The 17,886-nt window shown below is 32.2% G+C and overlaps 1 long non-coding RNA gene across 1 annotated transcript; it reads left to right on the top strand.

The window, feature by feature from the left end:
• The first annotated feature begins 14,219 nt into the window (after window positions 1–14,219).
• Window positions 14,220–16,508, top strand: LOC114074333. The gene is made up of 2 exons (XR_003574697.1): window positions 14,220–15,158; window positions 16,194–16,508. It is a non-coding gene; the product is annotated as an uncharacterized LOC114074333 (long non-coding RNA).
• The last annotated feature ends 1,378 nt before the right edge of the window (window positions 16,509–17,886 follow it).

The raw sequence follows: 17,886 nt of genomic DNA, 5'->3' as shown, positions 1-17,886 counted from the left end.
AGTAAGTAGGTAAAAATAAAAATACAACATAAATATCAAAAATTTGAATCTAAACGAGGTCTAGTGGATTTAGGAGTGTGAAAAAAAAACATTTACGATGTCCCCGAGCTACTTTACACTAAATGTACAGAATCCCACAAGAAATCGCCAAGGAAATCTCTCTCCAATCCACTAAATAAATAAGAACACATTAGTGACTTGATTGTTGTTATTGTTGCTACGGCAAAGTAGAAAATGGGTCACCAACGCGAGGATGAATGTATTGGCTGACTCTATAGGAGCAGACGTTGGATCCATAGGTGAGGTTGTTTTTGCGACCACGACTTCACAGGGTCGAGGCTTGGTGACCTAGTCACCCTCGCATGTGCAACCACTTCTTTGTAGGATCGAGCCTTTGTTTCGCAAGAGCGGCTGCAGCAGCAGGTGTTGCACCAGCTCTTGTGATTCAAATTCTAAGTTTTGATCGGATTGAAGGCTCTATTTTAACTATAAGTAAAAAGATATCTTAAAATGAATTTGAAAGCCTTGAGACCTAAAAAAAAAGTAATTCTACACCAAACCCAAAATTGCAGAACTAACAAAACCATTAGAACTTCATTTCAAGGCCATTTACTAAAGTTACATACAAACAGATTAAGTCGGCCATGAATTCATACTCTTAAGTCATCTATATCTATATTTAACTTTAGCTAATCTAATCCAGTAAGATCAAGAGCTCAGCATACGTATAGATACAACCAACCTAACACATCAACTGAAATAATAACAATTCAAGAACTTCAGTAAACCAAATCACAAACAAGATTTAATGTCTGGCATTACAAACTCTTAAAACTTTTTAGTAGGTTTCAGACATATTACCATGTATATACACAATCAAGTTCTATTGAAATAATAACAACACAAATAGAACTACAATTTTCTTTTAAAACAACAATTTATGTACATTTTTCTACATCAATATGAACATACAGTTACTTAACAACATCTACAGATCGAGAATTTCAAAAAGAAAAATCTTCAATAAACCCAGAGAAAGAGATAACTCAAAACAACAGTGAAGATTCTGAATCGACAAAATATAAAAAAATAACTAGATGTTAACATGAGTGGTACCTTACAAGCTTTTGAGCAGCTTCAAAGCTTCAAAAACATCAAAATCTTGCACTGCTAATAAAAGATCGAACCGTCCTTCTTAGAACCTTCCAGAAACTTCTGATTTCTGTAGATTTTTGAGAACCTTTTGCTTTAAAACTTTGAAACACTTCAATCTACTAAAGATTTAAGAACGGGTTAAAGAAATAGAAGTAAGATTAGGGAAAAAACCATCTGAAAGAAATTTGAGCACTTACATAAAATAGTTCACATTCTGTGAATTAAAAGCGTTTTAACAGATTTGAGAGTAACAATTTGAAGAATTTCTAAGAAAAGTTGAGCTAATGGAGAGAAATGAAGCGGAAATTTGAGAATATGAGTTTTTGAAAAGAAAAGTTGAGCTAATGGAAAGAAAGAGTTGTGTACTTTTTTATAAGATATTTTCATTTGTTTTCTTTTTAAATTTTTATGTGTGTTAAATTACATTGACTTATTAGGAGCGTCCATGTCGCCACAAAATTCATTTAGATGCGACAATTTTTGGTATTAGTGGGAACAAATAATTGAGAATTAGCAACGACTTTTAGCGGCAAATTAGCGTAACTCGCCACTAAATGTTTATCTATTGTGACGTCCTCATATGTCGCCACTGGATATATAACTTTTGTAGCAACAAATAGGTTTGCCGCTAAATATTGCCACAATAATCCTGTTTCTTGTAGTGTTAGTTGAGTAAACTCAATACGGAATGAAGGGGTCTGACCCAGATGTATCAAAAAATGGAAGAAGAAACAATGGTGAAGACAAAACCCTACCTATTCGGATGTTTGAAATTGATTGATCTGAGAGAGAGAATCCTTTTGAAAATCAAATTAATTTGAAAATTGTAATTGCTAAAAATGTGGAGTGAATTTAGGGAGAGAAAACAAGAGTGAAAAGGGGAATATAAACGTTAGTTTGGTTGCAGAGTCTTATGTATACGAAAGTTTTAAGAATTGAGAGAAATGAGGAATTTATGTAATATTTCAAAAAACTAGGGAAAATGGAGAAAAAGGTAAGTAAAGTTGTGTATATAAGTAATTATTTTAAATATAAATGCAAATAGAAGCCATATAACCACTAAGGGTGGCAAACGGACCGGATTTTGGCCGGTCCGGTCCGGTTACCGTACCGGTCCGTCCGATACCGGTTGAACCGGTAAGGAACCGGTCTATTGGTATACCGGACCGATTCCCGGTTTTTTATCCGGTTGAACCGGTTCGGTAAGAACCGATTTCGGACCGGTCCGATGCGATAAGAACCTGTTTAGTCAGTTTTTCAAATTTTTTATTTATTAAGGTGGACGTTTTATGACCGTTGGGCCCTTCTAGCCGTTGGGCTGGGGCCCAAAACGGTAAACTATCACCCCCCACCCCTTTCTAACCCATTTACACTATAAATATATTCTTTTTTTCCATTTTAAATCACAAATTCACTACTTATACAATCTTATACAATCACTCAAAGTCTCAATTTTAAATCTCTCATAAATTATTAATTATTATATTGTGATATTGAGTTGGAGTTTGAATTTCGAAAGCTACAATACACATCTATCAAATCCGGCTTTGGTTATACGTCTACTTTTACGTAGATGTTTGGTACATTCGTTCCAACTATCAACTTTAATTGTTATTTGTTTATTAATTTAGTTGTTTTATCTCTTTTATTATATTATTTTGCTTGTTTTTCTCATAATATTTAACTATTTTAAATTTTAACATGAATTCGGAAAGAAATAGTGGTAAAAGACCAATGTCGGAATTAAAAAATAAAAAGGGAGGAGTAAGTAGTTCTTGTTCTAAAAATTTGCCACCTAGATATTTAGTTAATACTAATGATTATACTTGTGTTAATGAAACTTTTTTTACGTCACCAAGACCTATTGAATTTAATTCTGAAAATGAAGTAGATCATGAGTCTTTAAATAGACATTAAACTAATTTTAAGGAAGAATTAGAAGAAGAAGTAGAAATAAATGAGGAAGATGAAGAGACCCCTACCCCGACTTGTCCGGTTACTGAAGTCTCCCCTTTGCCTACTTTTTCAAATGTCGCCGTCTTACGTGTTAAAAGATCGTTAATATGGAAATTTTTGGTACAAAATGAGGCAAAAACCATATAGATTCAAATAAGATGATACAATGCAATATGGTCAATGCATAAAAGTAGATGCTCGATAAAAACCTTGAGTTGTCTGAAATGATACCTCAGACTTGTCAACATATTTAATGCAAGAGAAATATAACATGAAATTCAATCTATGGGTCGTCGTGGAGTACCTTGTCGAGCTTATAAGTCAGTACAAATAGATTTCGTTTTCATCCAAAACTTAATAAAATCAAGTATTTTCCTCGAACTCGAACCTCGAACCTCGAACATGAACCAAAAGATTTTAGAGTATTTTTCATTTTAGGCATTAAGACCCCAGTATTGTTACATTTCCTCAAAAATCCAGTCAATCTCTAGTAAAACAACAATCCGCTCAACAAGTGAAAAATCTTAGTAACATCATTTAAGTACCTTAGATACAACCTTTCCCCCCGTTTCCAGAAACAAAAACACCGAATGCAGATTCCATACTCACGATTACATACAAAAATACAGTCACCTCAATCACATTACACAACATTCCATGTAACACCCGAAACTCCAGCTAGTCCAAATCCAAGACCGTAGGCGAAAATAATACAACAATAAAGTAATAAATGATCGAACATAACTAAAAAAGGCACCAAAACAACCAAATTAATCAGAAGTGCATATATCTAAGTTACATGTCCTAGAAGCATTCTAAGGATTCTATAACAACAATCATAGATAAGGATGAGCCTAAATTAAGGCTTATTGGTTAAACGCTATGATAAATAATCCAAAAATTGTCAAAACTATAATGTAAGGATCATGCAAACCTAAAGTCTTATCCTACAGACGTCCTAACGGATCAATACTATACAAAGAATATACACTATCTAAATAAGACAAGTCTAAAAAGAAGAAATCATAACCTACCTTGAGTTTAATTGACAACCGATTTCACCTTCAAAATCCCCTCCAAATCGCCAAGTCTTGATCACCTCCAATCCATAGGTCCAAGTATGTAGAATAACTCGTAGGTCCAATATGTAGAATCCAAGTCTAAGTTTATAATTTCATCAAGTCTTGATGGCCTCTACGGGTCCCTTCTAGGGCCCGTAAACCACTCTATGACTTGTCATGTTCATTTGTAGGTCAAATATTTGAGACTTTATGTTTTTCAAAACTCAAGCCAATCCTATGATTGCCTACCTACGACCCCTGTAGGACTTCCTATGGTTGGTATAACCACTAGGTCACAAATGTTATCGCTTTGGGCCCAAAAAAAAACATATACATATTATTCAAAATCATATGTAATTTAATATTTTTATTAAATAAAATATGTAAGAAGTATAAAAAAAAAATAGAATAGCGGTAAGTTTTCCCCACTTTTCTAAGGGAATGAAACATTTTCTGAAACTACTTTCCTTTAGTGGAAAATTGTGTTTTCTTATTTATCTCCTAAAAATTTAACCTTATATTAATATTTATCATACTAATCTTTTTATTTTCTATTTTATTATTTTTATTCTCAATATTGAACTCTCTTATTAAAAAAATGATTTATTGTCGCTCACAAGTTCAAAAAAAAAGGAACAAAATTTGTTTTTGAGTATCTTCTTCAAAATCTTAAGAAGTGCAATAAACAACCAGTATATTGAAGGAACGCAACACCATTTCAACATTATTATGTCAACTTATCAAATCTGGAGTTTTTCTTATTCTAACTTTATTTTATAATTTTTCTTGAACTTTTGTTATTGTTGATACTATTAGTTAGTAAGTATATATATTCTCGTTTTAGTTATTATTAAGAGAACAATATAAGTAGAAGATGATGATTTAATAGAAATACTCAATCAAATAAAAAAGACATAATTATTTTTCTAATGCATATATTGCTTATAGAATAATGTTAACAATTCTTATAACTATTGCCTCGACCGTAAGAAGTTTTTCGAAACTAAAATTGATAAAATCTTATCTAATATCACCAATGTGAGATTGAATGCATTAGTTATATCATCAATTGAAAATGAATTACTAAGACAAATCAATTAGAAACAACAATTAATGACTTCACCTCCAAAAAGACAAGAAAAATAGATTTAAATAGGTATATACATGATTTTTAAAAAAAAATAAAAATAAAAAAAATAATAGGACTGTTTTGTCTTTGGCCCCAAATCTTGTTGAGGGCGTCATGGATGGGTTCATCCAAATTTAATTGGAAAAGAATCTGTGAACCATTCAGGATAATGAAGAATTGAACCCAGTGGCCCACATTTTTTAATGGTTAATATAAGTGAGAGTTGAGAACAAATATGAAAAATGACCCATAAAAGTAAAATAAGTGAGGAAATAAATTTTGAACATAGACACACAACTACTACTTATTAATTTTAAAAAAAAAGAATAGGACCACAGTCTTCACAAAAAATGTGCACCACATATATGGAAAAGAAAATAAATATTGCAGCAAAAAGAGAAATCTCTCCATTTAAACATTAATAATATAAAGTTAATTTTAGAAAGAAAAAAAACATTCTCTTTCATTTTAGTCCGGATCAAAATTATGTCAGCTTTGTAAAGAAGAAACTTTTCAAGCCTGTTGTATGTGCCTAGTAATTTACATTGAATAATACTGTGTCTTCGGGCTGAAATAGTAAACAACTAATTTTTGGACACGTACTTTGCACATATATTTTATGTGAATTTTTATAAATTTGTTAGGATTTATGAAAATGTATATGTAGAGAGTAATAAAATTCAGTACTTACGAATTGACTTTTTATAATATGACAAAAAAATACCAAATGAGGTGTATTTTGATATTTAAAATTAATTTCTTCTAAACATCTAACTGTGAATTTTAAATTTTGTTATTAGTTAGCAAACTTTCAATAACAAACTAATGACTAATTTGAGCTCAAATAAAAATATAAATTTTATAAGTTTAATAGGGAGAAAATACAAAATAATATAGAAAAGAAAAATATAATGTACACATTCTTCTTAGGACTGTAATCATAACGATATTGATCAAAAGGAAAATATAGAATTCGTAAAGTATTTTTCAAATTCATGTTGTCTCCTTCTTCCATATACCCTTCTTCATCTTGATAAAGTAAAGCATGAATCAAATAATATAATACTGATATAAGCACTTCACTAATTCAACTATAAAATGAAAATGATAACCTTGAGTAGAGATCACATGAAATAAAAAAAAAGGATTTATATAGATAAAACTAGAGGTACATCAAAAGATATCTTAAAATTTTAAATTCGTTAATATTTGGAGGTTATGAACATAAAAAGTGTGAGAGTTATAGATCTGGAGAGTAACAATTGAATAGGCGACTAAATATAAGATCTGGAGGTGAACATTTCAAGAAAATAACAAAAATAATAATCATAAATGAAAGGGTATAAATTGCATTATTTTAAGAACTAATAGTAACAAATGTATAACACAAATAACAAATACATAACACATTGTATATAAATATTTTTTAAAAAAGAATTTGAATGTATTAAGCTTCTATTCATTTAGTTCTAAATAATGAATATTACACCTATTTTCTATTGAATTTAAGATATTTAATAATAACTATTTGGGTTATGAATTTGAAAAGGCATAAAAATAATAGAGATTATTAAAAATAAGAGTAATGAAGATGATAAGGCACAAGATCAATGAATATAGGTATTGTAAATGAATAGCTGTAGTTATGTAGTTGATTTTAAATGAAAAAGTAATTATTTAAAATAATTTTAAGAAAATAAATAAATAGGTAAGGGATATTTTCCTAAACTCAACTTTTGACTGAGATTTTATTCCACTTATATATACATTGATGGATTTTCCTATTGGAAACTTGTATTTCTCATTCACAAATCCATCTTTTTTTATGCTACTAACTCTCAGTTTGGTCCTACTTTTCTTTTATTTTGTTACTAAAAAAATGAAAAAGAAGATTTCTTCCATATCCATGATTAATGGATATTTCAAGTAGAAGAGCTCACCTATTGTTTCACATTTGAATTTCTCTTACATTCTACGTTCCCGAAATGGATCCTATCAAATATTTCACATTTTCTATGATTATCTCTATTTCAGGTATTCGGGGAATCCTCCTTAATAGACGAAATATTCCTATTATGTCAATGCAAATTGAATCAATGTTGTTAGCTGTGAATTCAAACTTTTTGGTATTTTATGTTTCTTCGGATGATATGATGGGTCAATCATTTGCTTCATTGGTTCCAACGGTAAGAAGTTCCCGGAGTTACGAAGGAAGCTTCGAGCTCATATTGGTCATGGATTGGGAACGGGAATTGAACTCTATGAGATCGAATGATATACATATATATATATATATATATATATGTATATGTAGATATATATATATATATATATATACACACAGAGAGAGAGAGAGAGAGAGAGAGTCAAATTTTAGAAAACTTTCTCTAATCTAATGACTTTGTATATGTAGTTCCATTTTGTCATGGTATTATCGCTATGTTACTCAAACTCTTCAACAAGGTCAACGGATCATACGTGTCAAATTCTCAAAATAGTGTAATTTTTGGTCACAGTGTTTACGGTGAGCTTATCTTTGGTTAGATGGCAATTGTATTATAGGATCTTGTCGTGATTAGGTTGTTTGGGCTAGCACTTTCAAGTTTGTTTTCTTGTCTCAGTCTCTTAATCAATGTAACATATTCCTTCAACATTGTTTACCTGTACTACCATGTGATATCTCTTCGTTGGGTACTTGTGTTGTACTTTTACTTACTTGTTATTTATACTTGCACTGTAGGAGCTCATTCGGCCTATGTCTACTAAAAATGCTTGTTTGTATTTATACTACACCTCTGCACCCTGCAGATCATACTAAGATCTTGGCATTAATATGGATCATGTGCAAAACAACTTTTAGGGTTCGGAGATTGGGTTAGCTCCCAACACTCAGAGTTGTCGATTTCCCCTATTTTGCCTTGGACTGAACATCTTGTATTCAGACACTATTAGTATATATTTTCTATTTGTAAAAGTCTCGTACTCCTGTTCTAATTAACATCATGTGGGTTTGTTTTGTTCTGTATATACATGTTTACTTCTCCTTCTTCTTTTTGTTGTATTGTTCCCTGCTTCCCTTATGTACATCAATATACCATTACAGTTGATTTAATATAAAGACTTAGTAGAGATAAATTTAAATGGACGGTGTTCATTTTACACACTCATTTTAGATAAATAATACTAAAATGAACATTGTCCAGTTATGATGTTTAAGTAAAATATTATGCCAATTTGAGTTGGCCACCGATGGATTAAGCCTCGATTTAATATAAAGACTCCAGGAGAGATAAATTTTAATCTAAGCATAGCGTGTAAGACTATATTTGAAAATAAAAAAATGACCAAATTCCCCCATCTTCCCCCTTTTAACCTATTATCGAACTTTTAACACTTTTTTTCACAATTTTCTTTTGGTCCTACGTGCACATTGACAAAACATATCCATATGGATTAAATGACAAATTATGTCATGCTATCTCATTTTAAAGTCATGTCATTAAACACACACAAAAAATAAAAAAAAATAAAAGTCAAATAGAAAGGGTTTTGACCAATTAAAAAACAAATTATTTTGAAGATTTCACCTCCCACCCACCCCCTCCTACCTTGATCATCTTCTTCATAAAGAATTTCTCACCACAACACAATCATCTTCTTCAGATTTCTCCTTTTCCATTTTCTTTTTGACCATTTCCTTATATAGTTATCTTCCCCGCCATATTCCTCCATTTTCATGGTTTTTTCGTAATATGCACTTGATTTCATCGTCTTCTTCACCATACCTTTCTCCTATTTCTTCATTTAATTTGGTGTTTAGAATTGTAAATATGAAATTTGATAAGTTATAATGGCGATGTGATTGTATTAAAATCATGATTATATTGTAAAAAAATTTTATAATTAAATTTTATTTTTCATTTTTTTTTAAAAAAAAGGCTTACATTCTTAAAGTTGTTTTGCTGAGCAATAAGTACTATTTCGAGTTTTTTATATGCAAAATTTATCTTGGCATCAACTGGTGAGGTCAAGTATGTATTGTGTTCAATAATATTAACATTTTGTTTTCCCAACACAAATAATAGAAGTTTTGTTGGGTATGTAGCAACAATTGATGGGAAATAGATGAAAAGAGAGGAACTTGAAAAGTTGAGAACTTGAAGAGTTGGGAACTTGAAAAGTCCTCTTACGCTTTAAAAAAAAGGCATTTGTCCCTCATTGGTGGTGGAAACAAAAATAAGAGAGTTTAAATATAGAAACAGTCCTATTAATTGTTAAAAGGGTTGGAAAGAGGGACCCCCCTCACGTCGTCGTTGTCGTCGCTCGCTCGGCTCGGTTTCGACATTAGAAAATGATCGATCGTGAGATTATTTTTTGGACAAAGTTTGTTTTAATTATTTAATTAATAATTAGATTGAATGATCAAAACGTTTTCAATTAATTAGTTGATAACAGAAACGTTTTAAATTATTTAGTTGAAATTAATCGAAACATTTCAAATTTTTAGTTGATTAACCCGACCCGACTCGGATCCGTGTGCAACCCGTTTGATTCAAAAACATTCCTATTTTATTTAAATTTCCCGCCATTTTGGAAATTACCATTCTTAAAGGTTGCAGCATTCAGGAACAGTCAGTACCATTTGAAAGGTTGCAAACTTTCGTTAATGGTCGTGTAGATTCTTAAAGGGTTGCAACATTTCGGAACTTGTTCCTCTTGCCTATAAATACAATTCATTCTTTAGAATTTTTTCTTGCAAATTTTTTGATTTTCTTCTTCTTCTTCTTCTTCTCCTGCACAAAAAATTTTTCTTCGTGTACTTTACTGTTTTTGAGTGGTTCGCTGACACTAGAGTTTTCAATTCTATACGTTGGTGATTGAGATTATTTACCCTGGGAGGACATTCCAAATCAAACCTCGGATACTAGAGGGGAATAATTTCCTTAAGGGGATACTGTGAGTTCAGTGGACTTGATTTTTTTTCCTGTTAAATTTTTTTTTCTAGATTTTGGTATGTGTTTTACAGATTTTAGTTTTTGTGAATTAAATTTTTGTTCTTCTTTCTTAACGATTCAGTAAATTTTGATTACTTTGTGTTTCTGTAAAATTTATTAGAATCAGTAATTCTTGCTTTTTCTAACACAGATTTGCAACAATCTTAATATAAAATTCACTTTGTTTCTGGTGGAGGCAAAAATTTTTGTGATTTTATACTCCTTGAAGCCTGCAATTATAATTTATTACTTACTAAGACTATACCGACTTTTGTTTATCAAAAATGACAAACAACAGTGTTATAGTGGTTGTTGCTGGATCAACCCGAACTGTTGTACCACAAGTAGAGAAACCATGTAAATTCACTGGTGTGAATTTCAAATGATGGCAACAACGGGTATTTTTTTGCCTTACCACTCTTGGTCTGCAGAAATTTACCAGTGAAGAAACTCCAGTGTCTGCTGCTGATATGCATGACAGAGAAAAATTCATGATTATTGAAGCATGAAAATTGGCAGACTTCCTATGTAAAGGCTACATTTTGAGTGATTTAGAGGATGACTTATATAATGTCTATAATGAAATAATATCTTCAAAAGAGTTGTGGGATGCACTTGAGAAGAAATATAAGACAGAAGATGCATGCTTGAAAAAGTTTATGGTCACAAAGTTTTTAGACTATAAAATGATAGATAGTAAAATTGTTGGATCACAAGTGCATGAACTTCAACTTATTCTCCATGATTTGGTTGCTGAAGATATGGTAGTAAATGAAGCTTTTCAAGTGGCTGCAATAATCGAGAAGTCGCCTTCTTGGTGGAGCGACTTCAAGAATTATCTAAAGCACAAGCGTAAAGAAATGAAGCTTGAAGATCTTGTGATTCGGCACAAGATTGAGGAAGATAACAAAAACGCCGAAAAGAAGTCTTGTAAAAGCTCAACAATCATTGGAGTTAATTTGTTAAAGAAGCTCCTCCCAAAGACAAAAAAGAGAAAGAAATCCAACAAGCAGATGTCAGAACATGCCAAGAAGTAATTCAAAGGCAACTGTTACAACCGTGGCAAGGCTGGTCATAGGTCTTCTGATTGTCATGCTCCAAGAAAGGACAAAGACAAATGCAAAGGCAAAAGTCGAACAAACATTGTGGAAGAGATGGAAGATGCAGATAACTTGCGTGCAATGATCTTGGAGTGTAACTTAGTTGGAAATCCCAAGGAGTGGTTTCTCGACTCAGGTGTCACTCCACTTATTTTCTCTACGAAAGAAGCCTTTGCAACGTACACTCCTGCTGAATACGATGAAGATTTGTTCATGGGAAATACAGTAACAACAAGGATTGCATGAACTGGGAAAGTAATGTTGAAAATGATATCTGGCAAGGTGTTGACTTTGGACAATGTTCTGCATGTCCCTACTATTAGGAAGAATTTAGTTTCTGTTGCACTACTCGTTAAGAATGGGTTTAAGTGTGTCCTAGTTAGTGATAAAGTTGTAATAAGTAAGAATGAGATGTTTGGATGAAAGGGCTACCTCAATGAGGGTCTTTTAACTGATGTAATGGTTGTTGACAGTATTAATAAGAATTCTTCTTCTGTTTACCTATTGGAGTCAAATAATTTATGGCGTGCCCATTTGGACATGTAAATGACAAAGCCTTGCGAAAATTGGTTACTCTAAAAGTGTTGCCTGACTTTAAATGCGATAAATCGATATGCGAAATTTGTATGGAAAGTAAGTCCTTATAAGCTTGTTGAAAGAAATTCCAAAACTTTAGACTTAATTCACACATATATATTCCATATGAAGTTGACACCATCTCGGGGTGAGAAAAAGTATTTTATAATTTTTATTGACTACTTCACTCGATTTTGTTAAGTATATTTGCTTAATAGTGAGGATGAAGCAATTGTTGCATTTAAGCAATACAAAAATGAAGTGGAGAACCAATTGAATCTAAGGTGGAGAATATGAATCTCCTTTTGGCAGAGATATGTTTGGAATATGTTATTAATCATCAAACTACTACACCCTATACACCACAGTCAAATGGTTTGGCGAAATGGAAGAACAAAACATTAGGAAATGATGAATGTCTTGATGATCAATTCTGATTCACCGCGAAATGTTTGGGTGGAAGTCATCCTTACGGCTAATAAGATACTCAATAAGGTATCCCATCGAAAAACACAATCAATTCCACTTGAGTTGGGAAAGAAAGGAAATCCAACTTGAAATATTTCGAAGTGTGGGGGTGTTTATCTAAGGTAGAGGTTCCTTTACCAAAGAAGGTTAAAATTGGACCAAAAACAGTACACTGTGTATTTATTCGATATGCTGTGAACAGTAAGGCCTGCCGTTTTTTGGTTAACAAATATGATAATCCTGAGATTCATGTTAATATGATAATTGAGTCAGATAAAGCAGAGTTTTTTGAAAACATATATCCGTATAAAACTGAATATGAGTCTACAAGTGAAAGACCTAAACGGCCACGAGAAGAAATAATGGAAAATACACTAACTAGTGAGGATCCTAGGCGTAGTACTGACCAACCAACGGAAACCTGCTTCTTGTGGACCAGATTTTGTGGCACTATTGCTTGAAAATAAGCCTCAAACATTTAAAGCAGCTATGTCTTCGTATGAATCAATTTATTGGAAAGAAGCAGTCAATAGTGAGATCGAATTAATATTTAAGTAACCACACTTGGAAATTGGCTGCTCTTCCTCCATGAAATAAACGTTTAGGATCACAGTCAATCTTTAAAAGGAAAATGAAACCTGATGAGACTATTGACAAATATAAGGCTAGATTGGTAGTCAAAGGGTACAGAAAAAAGGAAGGTCTGGACTACTTTGATACATAATATCCAGTAACAAGGATAATATCAATTAGGATGTTAATAGCACTAGCAGCAATGCATGAGCTTAAAATCCACCAAATGAATGTAAAGACAGCCTTCTTAAATGGAGAGTTGGAGGAAGAAATTTACATGGAACAATCTGAAAGTTTTATAGTTCCTGGTAAAGAAAAGAAAGTGTGCAGACTTGTGAAGTTACTTTATGGACTCAAGCAAGCACCCAAACAATGGCATGGTAAATTTGACGAAACAATGTTGGCAAATGGATTCAAGATTAACGAATGTGATAAATGTGTTAACATTAAAAACATTATGAATCATGAAGTCATTGTTTGTTTGTATGTTGATGACATATTAATAATGAGTAAAAATATTGACGATATAAATGCTACTAAGCGCATGTTGTCCAGCAAGTTCGATATGAAGGACTTATGAGTTGCAGATTTGATCTTAGGGGTCAGGATTATCAAAATTCCCTAGGGACTAGCATTATCTCAATTCAATATATTAAAAGAGTATTGGATAAGTTCAAGTACATGAATTTCAATGTTGTCAAAACTCCAATTAATTTAAGTCGTACATTTCAAAAGAATGAAGGTCAAAGTGACTCTCAATTGAAATATGCCAGAGTATTGGGAAGTTTGATGTATATTATGAATTGTATGTTGACACCTAATTTTGACCCTTCTCGATAGTAATTAACAAGCAAGCTTCGCGAGCTTAAATAGTTTAAAATAATTAATTTTTGAAAGAAAAAAATAATAATAATACTAAATAAATAAAATTTTAGATTGCAAGTTATTTTAAATAAGGTTTCGACATGTTCATATTGATTTCGCTAATGTATATGTCTTACATAGTTATTTGTATAATTATTCAAATTTTATCAATATTCAAAAAATAATAATAATGATAGTTATATTTTGTTTTATACGTATTTGGTTAATTTTTTTAGCTTATATTTTTAATCTTTAGTTTATTTTGAATTAATTATTTTATTTTGTTAACCTTAATAAGTTTGTTAATTAATTATATTAATTTGTCTTATTTTGAAATTTAATTAAATTGGCCAATTACAAGTTAAATTCACTAAATTGGCAGCATTATTAACTAAAAGACCAAATATGGGCTCCTCTTTGTTTTCTGAATTTCAGCCAGCCCAAACGCATATGCATTTTCCCAAAGACGCGCCTCACGATATACACGGCGTGGGAGGAGATTCAACGCGCCAGACGACTTTGTTATTTCCCTTAAACATACTCATCTCCGTACGATGGCAACTATCGCAGCAGGATTTTCAGACGCGAATCGTCCTTGCCATTACAAGGTGGAGCCACGTCAAAGCAAGGGAATTTGGGATTGATCCCAATTGTCTATCTCTTTTCCTTTTCTAACTTGTTGTCCAACTTTCTGTAAAGGGTTTGATTCCATTCTGGTGCTAATTTTTTGGTTTTCATATTTCAAATGGGATAAGGGGCTGATTTGTTAACTTCACCTTTGTGAAACCCTAATTCTTCCCCCTATATAATATCCTTTAATTGTGAATAAAGGGCATTTTTTTGGACAAAAGGAAGTTATCTCTTTTAGCCGAAGTCTTTTCTTTTGTTTTGGAAAGAGTTTACAGATAGATAGCTCACAAAAAGGAGAAAAGAATCGGAGTTTTTATTTTGTTTTGAGATTCTAGGTGGAAGTTTTAGGCAAGAAACAGAGAAAAAAAAGGGGCTCGGGAGTTGAAACCTTTTACCTTCGGTTGGAAAAAATTGAGCTTTTTGTGATTTTGTTTTTGCCTTTCGCTCGCTGTCCCAGTTCGCTGCACACGAAAAAGTAAACTCGATTTCAATTCCAATTCCTTGGACGTGTTGTCTGATAATCCGTGTTCGCTTTTGATTGGAGTCCGTTGCTGTTTTTCTCTCATCCCTATTTTCATTATTTTCGATTTACTACTAATTATGTGACAACCATGATTAGATGGTTTGTAGTTTTGGTCGCATGAAATATGAGGTATGTTCCTATGTATGTGATTTGCGTGAACTGCATTGGTTAGCGGGTTCAAGGATTTGTTCCTGCCCATCAAATAATTTATAATATATGTATGGCATCGATTTGTTATCTCATGTCTAATATTACAGTTATGCTATGATTTACTAGTTATGCAAAAATGTTCCTCTTGCTGATTTTATTTTTATTTATATAGGATTCAGATTAGTGCTGGTTTAAAATAAGCTTGTTGTTCTACATGTTAATAGCTAGTTGTATTGCTTATCATCGCCTGTACCTTATTTTTCTTGTTCGGTTGTTGCAAATCTAATTTGGGGAGGGGAGATTATAGCTTCTACAAAGTATAATGTTTCGTATGAGTTTCATTTAGATCCTAATATCATGATTCTTCTTTTGATTGGGAAATTCAAATTGTTTTGTTTCATGTTTAGTTAGGTTGTGTAATTTTCCCTGATGTAACCAAGTTATTTTAAGCATGGTTTCACTTTCAAATTGTCTCTGTCCAGCTACTGTATCCCATATAGCGTGGATAAGTCTGAAAGTTCATTTAAAATATTCCTAGCATGATATTTTCCTTTAGATCTCAAGTGCTTTGATCATTTTGTTTATTTACAAGATTTGGCCATTGTTTGTCTTGTTCCCTTAGGGAAATTTTGTCATCTTAAAGTGTTCCTTAATGATTATTGTGGTCCTGCTGTTTGTTTGCAACGGTGCAATGTCATATAGTTATAAGCTAGGGAGGATTTGTTACAGAGTTTAGAAAATTGTAAATGGTTCATTGTTTTGTTGACTGCAAGAGTATTAAATCTGCTTAGTTATGATTATGGTATTAGTGGTCTAGAATCACTAAGGTCATTTATGTTAGTTCGAATCTCTCTGTGATTCGTGTGTTTTATTACCGTACCCCAATCTAAAGTATGATAGCATATGATCCTATTCCTTTTGGGGATTTTTTTGATATTTTAATTGTGACCTGTTACTCACCTCATATTTATTTATTCCTTTATTTATTTATTTTGCATGAAAATTTTGTTCCAGTCCTCGTGGACTTCATTCTATTCCCGCATTTTTTAGAGCCGTAAGGGCCCAACTTCCCTTTGTCCAAGTCAATCCCACTCTAAAATTGACGTACAGGTCCCGAGTTGGAAGGATTCGAAAATCAAGAAGACGGATATTTGAAGAAGTTGGACCAAATAGGCCCATTTTACCTATTCATTCTTTATTGTATTTTGTTATTTTTTGGGTCTAAGCCCTTGTCGTCTTCTATTTTCTGTTATTATTGTATGTTTAGTCTAGGACAAGTACAAAAAAAGTGGTCCTAAAGGCCCAAAATGAAAATGGGTTTGGGTCCAATCTCTCTCTCTCTCTCTCTCTCTCTCTCACACACACACACACACACACACACTCTCTCTCTTATTTTCTTAGTTACTTGTTATTTTTATCATTAATTTTAGGCTTAAAGACCCAAATCTCTGCGAGACGCTATTTTTAGTTTAAACAACTTAATTAAGTCGATCACGACTAAAGGAGTTTAAATAGCAATAAATAAATTTTGCAAGTCAATTTTGAATAAGATGATAAATTAAATATTTCATTTCTCAAACAACTTCTTATTTTAGCTAAAAAATTAAGTTAAACATTTTAGCCAAACTAAATTAGTTGTCGGATAACCGCAACTAAGCGGACATTTTAGGTGCTTTCAAAACCTTCCTAAGACGTTAATAGGAATCCCTGAACCCTTTTAAAGTTTTCAATCGATTTTTCTGTTTAAGTCTTTTGAAAACATAGTTTTTTTTTTATTTTTCTTTTAAAAAATTAAGTGGCCACTCTAATAAAAGTCAAAAACTTATAAAAACAAATATTTTTCCTTTTTTATAAAACAGAAATAGCGACTCCGCTGGGTATTAGGAGGATTTTAACCTTAAAACTAACTCTATTTGTCTATGTGGTATATTGCTTATTTGTTTACTTTATCTTATTATTGAGATATTGTTGCATTTCATAGCATTCTTCCGCCAACGGAAAATAGTTTGCATTAGGAAAACGGAAGTTACATGGCTTTCCACGGCATCTTTCAGAAATACACACAAATTTCATTTGGAAGTATCAAACGAATAGTTGGATTGCGGTCATCCGATGTCTTTTGTTAGCTTCACCTCGTTGTCTGTCCGACTCGGGTAACCGTCACTTTGAAACAAATTCTAGTAAGCCTAAGATAGAGCGAAACTCAAACCAAACTTAAGAATTAGCCTAAGACGGCTTAATACCGAAGGCGTATTAAGTCCATTAGTTGAAACCGCCAAAACTGTGTCCAAGGTCTCTGACCTCACGACACATTATTTTTCTTGACATTAGAATGATGTACATGGGAATGCTAATGTGGGGTGGGTAAAGTTAACTAGTTTCTGTTCTGTAGGTATGGACCGATTCCCAAAGTTTGACATGATTATATAAGCACCACTTCAACTCAAAATGTAGTATAATGATCTCGACAGGGATCATAGAAAAACCCTCAACAAATACGTGGGTGCGCTAACCGAATTGATCAACATGAATGGTTGGCCAGAACTGATTGAGATTCTAATAGGTATTGGGATAATGAAAGAATGTGTTCCAATTCAGAACCACGGAGATTTCCCCGACTATCAAAGATATTCGAGATTGCATCGACTCAGTGGGTACTGGGATAGAAAGAAAGGCAAGAAAACAAGAGGATATTTTCATCCCTAAT

This window comes from Solanum pennellii, chromosome 10, assembly GCF_001406875.1.
Source record: "Solanum pennellii chromosome 10, SPENNV200".
Lineage (NCBI taxonomy): Eukaryota > Viridiplantae > Streptophyta > Magnoliopsida > Solanales > Solanaceae > Solanum > Solanum pennellii.
Note: the sequence above shows the minus strand (reverse complement) of the source record. Positions and strands in the feature narration are given on the sequence as shown.